The sequence below is a fragment of the Trichosurus vulpecula genome, chromosome 1 (assembly GCF_011100635.1).
Source record: "Trichosurus vulpecula isolate mTriVul1 chromosome 1, mTriVul1.pri, whole genome shotgun sequence".
Taxonomy (NCBI): domain Eukaryota; kingdom Metazoa; phylum Chordata; class Mammalia; order Diprotodontia; family Phalangeridae; genus Trichosurus; species Trichosurus vulpecula.
In genome coordinates, this window is record NC_050573.1 from 505,413,923 (window position 1) to 505,428,950 (window position 15,028).

Below are 15,028 nucleotides of genomic sequence, written 5' to 3' on the forward strand. Positions count from 1 at the left end.
CATCAAGAGACAGACCAAATACAGATTCATTGACTTACTTCAGGGGAAAAAAACCAGCACCCTGAGATTCAAAACATTCATTTAGTTCGGGGGAAAAACAAACCAGCACCCCGAACCTCAAAACCAAATTACAAACAAATTACAAATATCAACAGACAGACCCAATACAATTCATAGTTACCAACATCTGGGCTCGGCCCAAGAGCAAGGGCTGGCCCAGAGTCATGCTTGCTTGCCGCTGCTTCCCACACCAACCGGAAAAGGAAAGAAAGATTTTCAAGCTGTCCTCTCCCCTCTTATAGGGTTTTTGACATCATCAAGTGCCGCCTGAATGACCAGGGCTGATTGGTTCTTGAGTGGGCCCCTCCCCCTAGGGTAGATGTTAACACCTCCCCTCAGCCAGCCCCATGACTGAAGCTGTCTGCTTCCTGGCATGCTCTCTGGGCTTCCTGCCCCGGAAGAGCAAGCCACAGCATCCAGAGGCTCAAAGAGGTAAGCTGAGTCATTCAAAGAAAACAAAGGCCATTCTGGTTACAGCACCAGAGAGGGCCAAGTCTAGCTTGGCTAAGGACTGCTTTAGGCCCCTTGTCCAGCCCAGCCCCTTCCCTTCATTATCCACCTCTTTCCCCTATGGGGGCAGGTGTATATGCAAAGGGAGTCATACCTTGTACATTGGCTTGTGTCTGGGCTGTAGTGTGTCCCTCCCTGATCCCTGGAGCCAGGGCAGGCTCAGCCCTACCCTGTCCCATACACAGGGCATGTAGTATGAAGACTTTTTTCTTCCTAATTCTGTATTCAAAGTGCATTCAAGTACTTACACTTGGCCTTATGTACATACAGTCTTGCCTGGCCAAGCAGGTAGGGATTTTAGCAGACATGAATAATGTAAATTATATATGTGCATGCGTTTGTGTATGTGTGTGTGTGTGTGTTTATGTTGTGCACTGATTCCAATCCCTTCTCATCCTTCTTAGAAGCCTTGTCTTTCTCACTTTCAGTCTTTTTCTCTGTACTGGCTCCTTCCTTTCTGCCTCTCAAAATTTCTCTATAATGGTTAAAGGCACAGGGGTGAGGAACCTGCAGCCTAGAGGGCACATGTGGCCCTCTCGGTCCTCAAGTGTGGCCCTTTGACTGAATCCAAACTGCACAGAACAAATCCCCTTAATAAAAGGATTTGTTGTGTAAAACTTGGACTCAGTCAAAAGGTATGGACCCAAGGACTTAGAAGGATATAAGTGGCAGCTGCAGATTCCCCACCCGTGAAAAGGTCACTCCTAAACTTCTAACAAAAAGAACAGTCTTTTTCTGTGTCACCACCACCACCACCTCTTGCTTATCCCCTGCCTTCTTCAGGGAATGTGATGTTACCTAACTAGAACACACTGCCCTCTGTACACTCACTCACTCATACACGCACACACACACACACACACACACACACACCGTGAATTTGCCTCTCTCTTACCCATATTGCCAATAATTTCCCAAGTCTTCCATATCCATACGGAATTCCATATCCATAATGTCCCTGGTACCTGAATCCCCCTAATCATTCAGCCACCACTCCAGTGCAGACTATCAGTACCTCTCCACTGAATTATTGTAAGAGCCTTCTAACTATTTCCAGTCTCTCTCCTCTCCAATCCATTATACAGTTGCCAAAATGGTATTCCCTCAAAAGGGTCTATTCATGTCACTTCCCTGCTCAAACAGTTAAGTCACAACAAAAGTAAGGCCTGTTCTTCATGCTGATTTAAGCATATTATTATTATTTTATTATTATTATTATTATTAAGTACTTGTGGATAGACCTTACTACTTAAGTATGTCCTTAAGATCTTTTCAGCCTTTAAATACCACATCTAACTTCATCTTTGTCTCAACTGCAATTTCCAAGACTACCCCACGAATACTTCCTTTCCCTTATCTTTACTCTCCCAATATCTTCATCTTTTCTTCTCCTTGAGCAGAAATTAGCCAGAGGCAAATTTAGGTTTACCTTTAGGAGAAAAAAATGACTAACAATAACAGCATGGGCACCTCCAGCAGTTGTGGGTTTCCTCTCAGCTAAGACTGGATCATCTTCTCTTTGGTATGTCAGAATAGGGATTCATGTCAGTGTAGGTCACACCTAATGGCTGCTAAGGTCTAAGATGCTGTGATTATGTGAAATCCTTCTTTGCCTTCAAGACCCAGTTCAAGTGGGCTCCCTGTGTATGAGGGTGAAGGAGAAGTTAAAGGTATAAACTAATAATATGTACTGTTATTATAATTCCCAGGATGTATTGTTATTACTGTAATTCCTAGGGAAGTTGAAGGCATAAACTAATAATATCTGTTACTATAATAATTCCTATAATACCATGTGCCAGGTACTTTGTACAAAATTATCTCCTTTAATCCTTACAACAATTAAAAAAACTCACAACTGGGGTGGAGAGTGTGTTCAGGGAAGACTAGTACCTCTGGTGCGATGGTTGCCAAGCCCTTTTCAGGGCTGCTTTCCACCTTTTGTACCCACCTGTTCTATCCAACTCTGACCTGTGGCTCTAAGAGTCTGCAGCATTTACAGCAGCCATACCCTGGTAAACCAGATGGGCTAAACCAGGTTGAGGGTAACCAAGGGGTCTCAAATCTGTTGGTAAGTTAGGGGGGTTCTACCACAATCATGTGAAGACTTCCCCTGGTGGAATGGGTAGATGAGAACAATTTGTTCCATTGGCCATGAAGGCAGCTGAAACAGGTGCTGTGGAATATTTAGAGCTTGGTTAGACATTGAAGATGCCAAAGTCAACCACTGCATTTTAAGCCATCACCAACCGTCTTGATTCTGTCCTGCCACTGGACTGTGATGACTCTGGAGGAAAGGATGAGGCGGACGACTTTGTGCAACTCTGCCTCACTTAAATCCAATTTACACACGAATCAAAAGACATTTTACCATTATACCTATCTCAAAGTCCTGTGGTGACAGGCAAGTGATGAAGTAACAGGTGCAGATACACTGAGAGCTATAGTCACAACTCTGAACACAGGTAGCCCAGGCCATAGGGCCAAATTCTCACTGGAAGCAGCAGTGGGATTTGATGGCCCCCTGGTTATCTAAGCAGCCTTTTAAGGATTGCACAGCTCACCTCCTGGTGTGAGGAAGGGGCTAGAAAAGGTGCCCTAAAAATTATCTGCTTACCCAACCCTGGCCTGCTTACTGTGGCAGGTAGGGAGTCTCACCCTGTGGACAAAACACACAAAAAAATGTACAAAAGCATCTGCAAAGACGATTCCACTCACCATCAGCACATGGAACACGTGCACACTTACAGAGAACACAAAAACCAGTAGACTTGAAAGATGAACAGCTTGCAAGAGAAATAAGCAGGTAATACATACAAATAGCAGCCCTGAGTGAAATAAGATTGGCAAATGAAGGCCCACTTACTGAAGCTGGAGCTGGATACATAATTTTCTGGAGTGGCCACAAAGAAGGGGAGCACCACAAAGCTGGCATAGGCTTTGGGATCAAAACTAATCTAGTCAACAAGCTTGCATGCCTTCCAAAAGGAGTGAACGACAGGCTCATGACAATGCAATTGCCACTTGCAAGAAAACATCATGCCACTATCATCAATGCTTATGTTCCCACCATGATGAACGCTGATGAGATCAAAGAAAAATTTTATGAACACCTGGAGACTCTTATCATCAATGTGCCAAAAGAGGACAAGTTTATAATTCTCCGTGACTTTAATGCTACAGTAGGCTCAGACTACCAGACTTGGCAGGGAGTCCTAGGGAGTAATGGAGTTGGAAACAGCAACAGCAATGTTCACTTACAACTGAAGACTTGTGCATCTCATAACGTTCTCATCACCAGCACTGTCTTCCATTTACCTAAAAGCAATAGAACTGTGTGGATACACCCTCACAGCAAACACTGGCATTTAATAGACTACGTGATTGTAAGGAGAAGAGACAGACAGCATGTGAGAGTGACAAAGGCAATGTGTGGTGCAGAGTGCTGGACTGAACATACTTATCTTCTCCAAGCTAAATAACTGCATTCAACAAAAACAGTGGCCCCAAGGCAAAATGACTACCAGAACAATCAATGTCAACAGATTAGAGCTCTTCTCTGAGAGGGAACAGTTTGTTGCTAACTTGGAGGGAAAGTTGAGCCAACACACAGTTGACAACAGTGGAGCAGAAAAGGAGTGGGCAGCTTTGAGAGAGTTGGTGTACAGCACTGCATTTGCTCATCTGGGCCAGATCATTCGCAAATATCAAGACTGGTTTGATGGAAATGTTGGGGAAATTCAGAAGCTGCTAAAAGAAAAACAAGAACTCCACAGGGTTTACCAGCGGGATAGCTCATCCATCTCTAAAAAGGCAGCATTTCGTGCCATCAAAAGCAAACTGTAAGCAAAGCTTAGGGAGATGCAGGATTCTTGGCTCAGCAAGAAGGCAAGTGAAATTCAGTTTTACGCTGATAGTAACAAACCAAAATGCTTTTATGATGCCCCGGAAGCTATTTATAGGCCAAAGACCTGTGGTGCATCTCAACTACTCAGTGCTGGTGGAAGCACATTGATTAGTGACAAGCATATGATCCTAGAGAGATGGGCCGAATACTTCCATAGTGTTCTCAATCGACCATCATCAATCAATGCTGAGGACATTGATCATTTACCTCAAGTAGAAGTCAATCCTTCCCTTGCTGAAGTACCACTGGAAGAAGAGGTTTTGAATGCCATTAGACTCCTTTCATGTGGCAAAGGACCTGGTACCGATTCTATTCCAGCTGAGACTTACAAGGTAGGGGGTCCATCGCTCATACAAAAGCTCACTGAAATTTTCCAGGTTATATTGCAAGAGGAGGTTGTCCCCCAGGAGTTCAAGGATACCTTCATTTTTCATCTCTATAGTAGTAAAGGAAATATATTATCCTGTGATAATCACAAGGGAATCTCTCTCTTAGTCATTGCTGGCAAGATTCTTGCCAGAGTCCTCCTTAATAGGCTGATCCTTCACCTGGAAGATGCTCATCTACCTGAGAGCCAGTGTGGCTTCAGAAAGGGCCGAGGAACAGTCAATAGGGTGTTTGCTGCCTGACATCTCCAAGAGAAATGCCAGGAGCAGAACAGAGGTCTGTATACATTTGCAGATCTGACCAAGGCCTTTGAAACTGTTAGTCATGAGGGTTTATGGAAAATTACGTCAAAATTTGGTTGCCCAGAAAAGTTTATCAGCATTGTACATCAATTTCATTATGGCATGCTTGCCCAGGTTCTAGATAATGGACAATGCTCTCGTGCCTTCACAGTCACCAGTGGAGTGAAACAAGGCTGTGTGCTTGTTCTCATGCTTTTTAGCATGATGTTTTCAGCCATGTTGTCAAATGCTTTTAAGAAGGATGAGCACGGCATCAAGGTTAGCTACTGCACTGATGGTAAATTTTTCAACTTGAAAAGGCTACAATCCAAGAGCAAAGTGGAGGGAGTACTGGTTCATGATTTTCTGTTTGCAGATGACTGTGCACTCAACTCAGCTTCTGAAGCTGAGATTCAACAACTATGGATCACTTCTCTGCTAGTTGTGCTCATTTTGGCCTAACAATTAACACCAAGAAAACACCCGTGCTTCATCAGCCACCACCACACCATCCATACATGGAACCATTAGTTACAGCAAACAGAGAAGTTTTGAATGCTATGGACAAGTTCACTTGCCTGGGTAGTGTACTTCACGAGGATGTACACATTGATAATGAGGTTGACTCATGCATTGCCAGAGCTAGCTTAGTGTTTGGGAGGCTCCAAAGGAAAGTATGAGAGAGAAGAGGTATTACACTGACTACCACCTGAAGGTCTACAGAGCCGTTGTGCTGACCTCATTGTTGTATGCCTGTGAAACCTGGACAGTCTACCAGCACCATGCCAGGAAACTGAATCACTTCCATTTCAATTGTCTTAGGAAGATTCTGAAGATCACCTGGCAGGATAAGATATCAGACACTAAGGTCCTTACTCAAACTAAACTGCCAGGTGTTCAAGCTCTGCTTCAGAGAGTGCAACTCTGATGGGCTGACCATGTTGTTCAAATGAAAAATATGTGTTTGCCCAAAAGACTATTTTATGAAAAACTCACACGGGGCAAGCATTCACATGATGGTCAGAAGAAGCAATACAAGTATACTCTCAAAGCCTCTCTCAAGAACTTTGGAATTGATTTGTGACATTGGAGACACTGGCATAGGACCTCTCAGCATGGTGTGCCCACATCAGAGAATGTGCTGTGCTCTATGAGCAAAGCAGAATTGAAACAGCTCAAAGGAAATGCAGGATGCACAAATTTAGAGAATTCATCCTAAATGTTTAAATAGACTATTTGTACCCGACCTGTTGTAGAGCATTCCAAGCTCATACTGGTCTGATCAGCCACAGTCAGACATATTGAGACTTAACTCTAACATAGTGATGTCATTTTGGTCCTCCTTGAAAATGAAGGACAACAACCAACCAACCATTGCCTTTAATCCTCACAACAACCCTGTGTGGTGGATGTTATTATTATCTCCACTTTCCAGTTAAGAAAAATAATGTAGGTAGAAGTTAAATAACTTACAGAGAGTCATACAGGAGCTACTAAGTGTCTGAGGCTAGATTTGAATTCAAGTCTTTCTGACTCTAAGCCCAGCACTCAGCACACAAGGCAATGTAGCCGAGTAAAGGACAACAGTGTCAGGACCAGAATTAGTTTTGCTACTTAGTAGTACCTGTGTGACCTTGGACAAGTCTCTTCATTTCTAGGCCTTACTTTCTCCACTGTAAAATTAGGAGGTTGAACTTAGTGATCTCTAAAGTCACTCTCAGTTCTAGAATCATAATCCTAAAGTCACAAGGGCCATCACATTCCAAAAGCAATATGGGGAATGTGAGAGCTGAAGTGAAAGCAGAACTATTCCCTCAGGCCTTCTCTTGGAGTTTTAGATTTTTTAGAGCTAGAAAGAACCTGAAAGATCCAACTCTTAATTTTATAAATAGAGAAAATGAAGAGTTGAAAGGGATTTGGTAGTAAATCGTGTTGGTAGTAACAGCAGAGATGGGATTTCAGTCCCAGATCTTTTGTTTTCCATAACAATATTCTTTCCATTATAATGTGCTGGTAGCAATAGCCAGTGGTTCTGGAAATCCCAGTTACAAAAAAAAAGAGTAAAACTAGAATGGCTTTTGACAGCTCTCTAGGGCACCCCCAGGATTCAATGCTTGTCCCAGCATTCAGTGCTGTCTGGATATCAAGCTATGACTATGAGAGTGCTGAGGATCATAGACTTTTCCCACTCACAGGATATGGCCCCTGGAAACCCCCCTCCCTCCCAACTTTCCCCTGAACTCTCCTGGAATTTTCTTACATGGTCTCTGGTGTTCACCTGAGGCATTGCATCTCATTAATCCTCTCAACTGGCCTTTCCTTGTGGCCTATGCCCAATCTCCTGACTCTCTGTTACCTCTAACCTAGCCTAACCCTTCATTGTCATTCTGGATTGCCCCCGGCTACTCCCCACACTTGATTCCATCAAGACCCCATTCTCCCTTGGCCATGTGGTGCAGGTCCCTGGCATTTGCCTACGGCACCCAGTCCTTCTCTGTTACCTCCCAGTCACCCCAGACTACTTGGCCACTCCTAAATCCTTCCCACAGTCTTTCTGTATATAAAATTAATCTTGCCTCCATCAAGGTACTCAGATTCTTTAAGAGTCTGGCCAATATGGTGGAATTTTAGAATCACATCCACCCTGACTGGTGTTCTAATAAACCTTGTCTTTGGCTGAAAGAAGGCTTGGGTCAAATTCATTCAAAGCAGGAACCACATGTCACTATTTCAGGGTCCCAGCACCCCTAAACCACAACACCACTATGCCCATTCAGTTGGTACCAGTGAGTTTACCAAGGTGAAATAAGTTCATTAGTGTCAGAAGACTCTCATTTTCTTTCAGATTAGAATAAAAGAAACATGCCTATTTTAAAAGTAAATGGTATTTTATACTTTTTAGTAGCACTACTCTGAAAATCACTAATTTCCCTGTACTTCTAAGTATAACTAACTCACTTTGATGTGTGGCATTATTCAAGTGCTTAATTAATAAGGAAGTTAATATTCTGAAAATAAACACTTTTGACACAATAAGCAAAGCATTCACATTTTGTTCCTGCAACAGACTAAAGTAAATAATTATTGATTTCTTCTGAAATAACTATCATATAGCTTGTTTGTTGATTGTTTTTCTTGTTATTTGTTTGTTTGCTTTAGGGTAGCCCAATAGAAGTTTAATAACGATGTCCTGGAAGGCAAGAGTTGACTGGTATTTGATTTTTCACCAGAAATCCAAACACATCAAAACCGCTCACATTCTTGCCACAAGAAAGAAATTATCTGTCATACAGTTCATGGCAATGAGATGATTGTACCCGTCTTTTGAGTAGGGAATACCTGCTCATGATAGTCCAGAGGAGCTGACTTCAAGGAGAGGAATATATGGAGCAAGATAAAGGACTCCATACAAACTTTATCAGCTTGATGTGTGTCAAGCTTTGTAAATCAATTCTAGGCACTGTGGAAGTGTTTATGACATTCTAAAATCAATCAGCCATCCAAGATACGAGTCAGAGTTTAGTATTGTAATTCATAGTTATCTTGAGACCAAAGGGACCTTGGAGCTCACAACACTCTCATTTCATAAGATGAGGAGATTGCTGCAGAGAGAGGAAGGAAGAGGGAATAAAGCTTTTATATAGTGCTTACTATGTACCAGGCACTGTGCTCAGGGCTTTTTTAAAATAACACCTCATTTGATCCCCACAACAACACTGAGAGCTAGGTGCTATCATTTTCCCAATTTTGTAGTTCAGGAAACTGACACAGGCAGAGGTTGACTGTTTTTCCCTGGTCTACACAGCCTATAAGTGTCTGAGGCCAAATCTGAACTCAGGTCTTCCTGACTCCAGGCCCAGCTCTCAACCTACTATTCCACCAAATAAGCAGAAATGATTTACCTTAGTTCCATAAGCAGTTTAAGTACAAGAGTCAGAATTCCAAAGTAGGTCTTCTGGCTCCAGTTTCAGTATACTTTCCACTGTCAAAAGACTATTTGAAATCAATAGATCATTGGGTATTGGATTCTGGGCTCTGTTCTCTCTTCAATCTACAGCATCCTATCGATAAACATGTTGCAGGGTTTTCCAAAGATAATCTGTGAATAGCTAAACGGAGTTGCACAGAATTTTTTATTTCTTGTCCTCCCCAAGAGTACGATCTTCCAGATGGCACTTGGTACTTGGTAAATAACAGTATATCAAACACCTGAGGTGATGGCCCTACAATATCTGCTATTAAACAATCTTTATTCAGCATAGTATGCAGACATTTAGTGGATCCATCATAAGCCTTGATGGCCTTCTTCTTAGAGTGAATATGAATAATTTTACAGTAAGAATATATGGAAATATGAAGAATTGTGTTTAATTTGTCCCTGATTTAGGCCTATTTTAGCTCACATTCCTTTCATCTGCAACACTGACCCTTTAGTAAAGAATATGTGTATTCACTGGTGAACGTCGAAAAATAAATCCCCAGCAAATTTTGTCAATGACTGTCACTCAGTTCCTAACTTAAAAGATTGTTCCATTGTTACTCAGACACATCATTAGGGGCTGCTGAGAAAGGAGATGGATAGCACAACCCTACATTCCACAGGCTCACGTCTAAAGGAAAATTGAATCTCCTCTTTGTTCAACAATATAGTCCTAGTTTTATAATTGTCTTCATACTTGAAAATGTTGCCATGAATAAGTAGTTCCAACTACACATGGGTAGGAGTTGAGCCTAAGTTCCTCTCCAGACTGATGACTCGGAGCCTTTCCCAATGGTCATAATTAGGCCGGCTGTTTTAAGCACTGTTTCTGAGTATACTTTATTGCCTAATTCTTTGATGGCAAAGACCCTGTAGCACCCTTCTCAGCAATCTCCAAGGACCTAGTATGACATTCTGGACACAGTTGATACTCAGTTAAAAATCTGTTGAGTGAATCAATTCATAATAATAGCTACATTCGTATATTGTTTTGAGTTACAAAGTTGTATGTATGTGCATACATATGTGTGTATGCATATATGTACATATATATATATATACATACAGGTGTGTGTGTATGTGTTGTTAATGTATTGTTAATGCAATGGGAGTATGGTTAGTGTATTGTTAATACAATTTGAAGATCATTTGCATTCATTAATAGGTCCACGTGACCTGTCAGAGTTACATGAGTCTGAGTCACATGAGCCTGTGGAGGGAGGAGCTTGCTGAATGGGTGGAGCAGAGCTGAGAGGAAGTAAGACAGAGCAGTCAGAGCTTGGAGAGAGAGACACGCAGAGCAGCAGCTAGACTGAGTGAGAGCCAAGGAGTGATTTTGCTTGAGGGTGTTGGTTTGTGGGAAGGCCCTAACAGAGGGCTTGGGGATGGCGGTGCCCCTTGCATTGCTAATGTGTATAGGTTTCTTTGTTGGTATGATGGATTTGGCTTTCTTGTGTTTGAATAAATGTTTTGATTCTGCCTTCAATGAAAAGAACCTGTTACGTTTTGCAATTCAGAACTATGCTGGCATATTCATAGCCTCTGTAGGCACTGTGAGTATTGCACTGGCACTACAATGTACAATAAAAATATCATTTGGTCCTCACAACAACCTTATGATGTAGAAGATATTACTGTCCCCATTGTTCAAATGAGAAAACTGAAGTTCAGAGAGGTTAAGTCATTTGGCCAGAGTGACACAGCCAGTGAGTGTCTATAACAAACCCTAGTCTTCCCCACACTCTATCTGCTATGTCATAATGCCTCCCAATCAATCACTGTCTGATCAGAACTTCAAAGATCAATAAATTATTATTTCTTTCTAAAAGTTCAGCACTTTGCTATAGTATTTCAATCATAGTTCTGGAGTCCACAAAGTGTGTGCCCCTGTTAAACCTCCATAAACCTCAAGCTTCATTCTCTGTACAATGGGATAATAATACCTACCCTATTTAACTCACTGTACTGTTGTGGGGGTTGGTAGTGGGGGAGGTGGAAACTTGGTAAACCTTAAAGTGGACAGCTAGGTGGTACAATGAATAGAGTACCAGACCCGGAAACAGGAAGACTCATCAGGCCTCAGAAATTTACTAGCTATGTGACCTTGGGCAAATCCCCTAACCCTATTTGTCTCAGTTTCCTTATCTACAAAATTAGCTAGAGAAGGAAATGGCAAACCACTCTAGTATCTTTGCCAAGAAAATCCCAAATAGGGTCATGAAGAGTGGGACTCAACTGAAATGACTTACTAACAGCAACAGTGCCTTGGAGTGTTTTAGAAACGTGACTCATTATTACTATTACACAATGCACGCCCACTTTGCTTGAGGTCGTCATATTCAGCTTACAATATGATGACAGATGCTGTAAAATGTTATCTATAAACAGCTGAGACAGACTTGAATGCATTTATGGTTGCTTACGAAGGACAGTTTAAGTTCCCTGATAAAATGGTCTTTGTCCAGTCCCTCATGAAGCAAGGATGGCTCCCACTGAAATCAAACTCTCTCCAGGTTGGCCAGAGAGGATCAGAAAAATTATAAGGGAATCACAGCCTAAGCAATGTCTTGGCTACTGACTTCTGGAAATAAACTGTGGCTGCTGGGCAGGTTTCAAGGTACCCAAGCAAGAGTCTGTTAAGGCAGACGGGACACTGTAGGAAGGGAAGAACAGTCATAAAGAAAAAGATCAATGGTATATAAGGAACAGATGGTCCTGGCCACTCTCCACATTGACTATTTTTATGATTGCCTGTCTAGCATCCTGTGGGCTCATCCCAATAGCAAAATAGCACCAGCACTTACACCTAATAAAATCCAATCTCTTGGGTTCATATCCTGTTGTCTACGCAAGGGGTCAAGGTATAAATTTCAAGGGATCTATGAATATGAATCTGAAAAAAGGTACACCTTCATTTTTACTAATCTCTAGATGAAATTTAGTATTTACTGTAATTTATTTAAAACTTCATTCTACGAGAGGTCCATAAGCTTTACTAGAACTGCCAAAAAGGGGTCTACAACATAAAAAAATAAAAGCCCCCATTTTGGGTTAATTTATTTGCTTCATTAAGAATAATGAATTGCACTCAATGACAGATCACAGACAATAAAAGCAATGAGGGAAACATAGTTTAATCAGGAAAGGACTGCTGTCCTAATTATTACCCAATAGTTAATTAATCATCCATGAGCAATGTTCAAAACTTAACCTTTTTCAAGCAGAAAACTAGTAATGTATTTGCACATGTGGAAATACAAAATCTGGTCAGTGAAACATGCATGAAGTAAGTACCCTTCTCAAGAATTGCATAAGCAAGTAATATTCTCAAATATTGAATACTGCACATATCTTCACATAAAAGGAATTTCATCCATTCAGTGAAGCAGAGAGTTCCTAAGGCAGAATAGGAAAAGAAATGGAAGGTAGCACTTTCTTTAAGTTTAAGTCACACCTTTCTACATCCAATAAAGATATTAAGCACTCCCAGGACACACAGTATTGCTTCTCCTCCTTTTCATTATTTAAAATATCCATCTTATTCTCAACTTTCAATATTAGGCATACTTCAAAGTTCTCACCTAGGCTCCCTGTAGCTTCCTGACAACACATACACTGTTCTGAGCCTAAAGATGCAAGAATTATCATTTGGGGTAGAATGGTGCAGGAAAGCACTCATGATTAAAGATTAAAAAGGCCTTTTGCCTGCCCAGGTAGTTATTCAAGGATGCAGAAAAATATAACAGGGTCCAGACTTGGATCTTAATACTTGTTTTCTTCTAGAGGACAGAGGGTACTTCATGCTATGTCTGTTATGAAAAGGTATATAAAGAAGCTCAATATTTGAAACAGAACATAGGCAACACCTAAAAATGTTAGAGCCAGAGGAAAGCTACCCCGTTCATTATGAGGCTGGCTTCAGAGCACAAAAGGAAGCCTTACAGAAATAATTAATGATAATCAAATGGTAGATGTGAAAAGTTAAAAAACAAAGAAGACACCACTAACTCAAACAATTTCTGTAAATATTTATTACAAATTTTGCTTTTTGATTTTATAATTAGAATCAGGGCAACATCCAAAGCAATGGACTAGGGAGCAGAAGATCTGGGTTCCAGTCCTGCCTCTGCCTAGCTGTGTCTAGCTGTTTCCCCTTGGGCAGATTACTTCACTCTTCTGAGTCTCAGTTCCCTCATTGATAAAAAGAGGGAATCATAGCAAACAAACTACTGTTTCTAAAAATGAAACTTTCCATGTTTTAATATCCTATTCTTTCCTAGCAGGCATACAACATGGAGGGGAGAGAACATTGAGAAGTAGCCTATCTCTATGATTCCTTAAGGCTTTTCTTTTTTTAAGGGGGTGGGGGGAACAATCAGGGTTAAATGACTTGCCTAGGGTCACACAGCTAGTAAATGTCTGAGGCCAGATTTTAAGTCAGGTCTTCCTGACTCCAGGAGCGGTGCTCTATCCACTGTACCACCTAGTTGCCCCCAAGTCTTCTTAAGTTTTACAATAGATGTGAGACTCATCAAGGTCAGTCTCTAAGGTGACATAACATCTTAGAAAAGTGGGAATTGAAGGAACCTCTAAAGGTTATGTGCCCACCTCCCTTGTTGTGTAGATAGGGAAGGGAAACTCAAGCCAAGGGAAGTGTTAGCAACTTTGCTCAAGATCACACAGATAGTAAGTGGCAAATCCATGACTTGAATTCAAGGTCTCTGACTCTAAATTCAGTGCTCCTTCCATTATGCTAATGAAATGTTCTACTATCAATCATAATGTTCATAACAGAAAGACGACTAAATTGAGAGCCAGGAATCCTGGGTTCTGGTCTGAGCCCTGGCAATAGGCCCTGATTGAGTCAGAATATGATAGCTATTGCAACTTTATGGGATGGCTCCTAGGTCACTTTAAGAGCTGTAGGTACTAAAATACTTGTTCTGTCCTTTGAGGGCCTTTCTGCTCTGGACCCAGACATGTGGGTCCACGGATGGAGTTCAACCCTAGGGAAGACTGCCTCTAAAGAAAAAAGTTAGATTTTCTGTTCTCACATTCTTTGGCTCATTAAGGCTCACATCCTGAGGATAATTATGTCTAGGGCCTCCCCAAAAAGGTAGTTGTACAACATAAATCAAGTATGAGGCAGATAATTTATTCCTACACTTAAATGGTAAAAATAAAAGACTCATAAGCGTGAATTAACAGAAGATGATTCAGTAATTGAACTCATATAGTTTCTTTTACATTTTAGAGAAATATGCAAATCTCACGTAGAATATTTCCCTACTACCAGCCCAATCCTGATGCTGCTATAGGGGCAGCATCAGGAAGAGGAGAAAGGTCAGTACTCATCTTCCCACCACCCTGCTTAAGAAAATCAAAATAAAGAATGTGCTTCTTGCCACACTGAAGAGTCAAAGTCAAAAGGGTCAGGCTGGAAGCCAACTATTCTTTTAACTGATACAACTCCCTACCACTTACATGGGATAAGAGGATGACCAAGGCAGAACTCAGGGTTTAATATGTCATACCAAGATGTACCAGCACTAGGCCACCATGGTGGAAGCAAACCTCAAAGCAACCAGGAATGGCAACTTCAGGCATGCTCCATTGGGAGAAGTAAGAGGGATGGTCTCTGCTATCCTCTCTTGCATAAGATGGATTAGAATTGCTTTGCTTAACCTCAGAGGGGAGAGCTAAAAGAAATTTAGGTATCGCTTTACAGAGAGGCAAATTTAATCTCTGTGTAAGGAAAAACTTTTAAAAACTAATTCGAATTACTTATGGTAGAAGTGACTACCTCAAGAAATACTGGATCTACAAGAGAAAACCAGATGACCAGTTGTCAGAAATGTGGTAAAGTACATTACTGTTCAGATACAGGTTGGAATAATCTGCTTA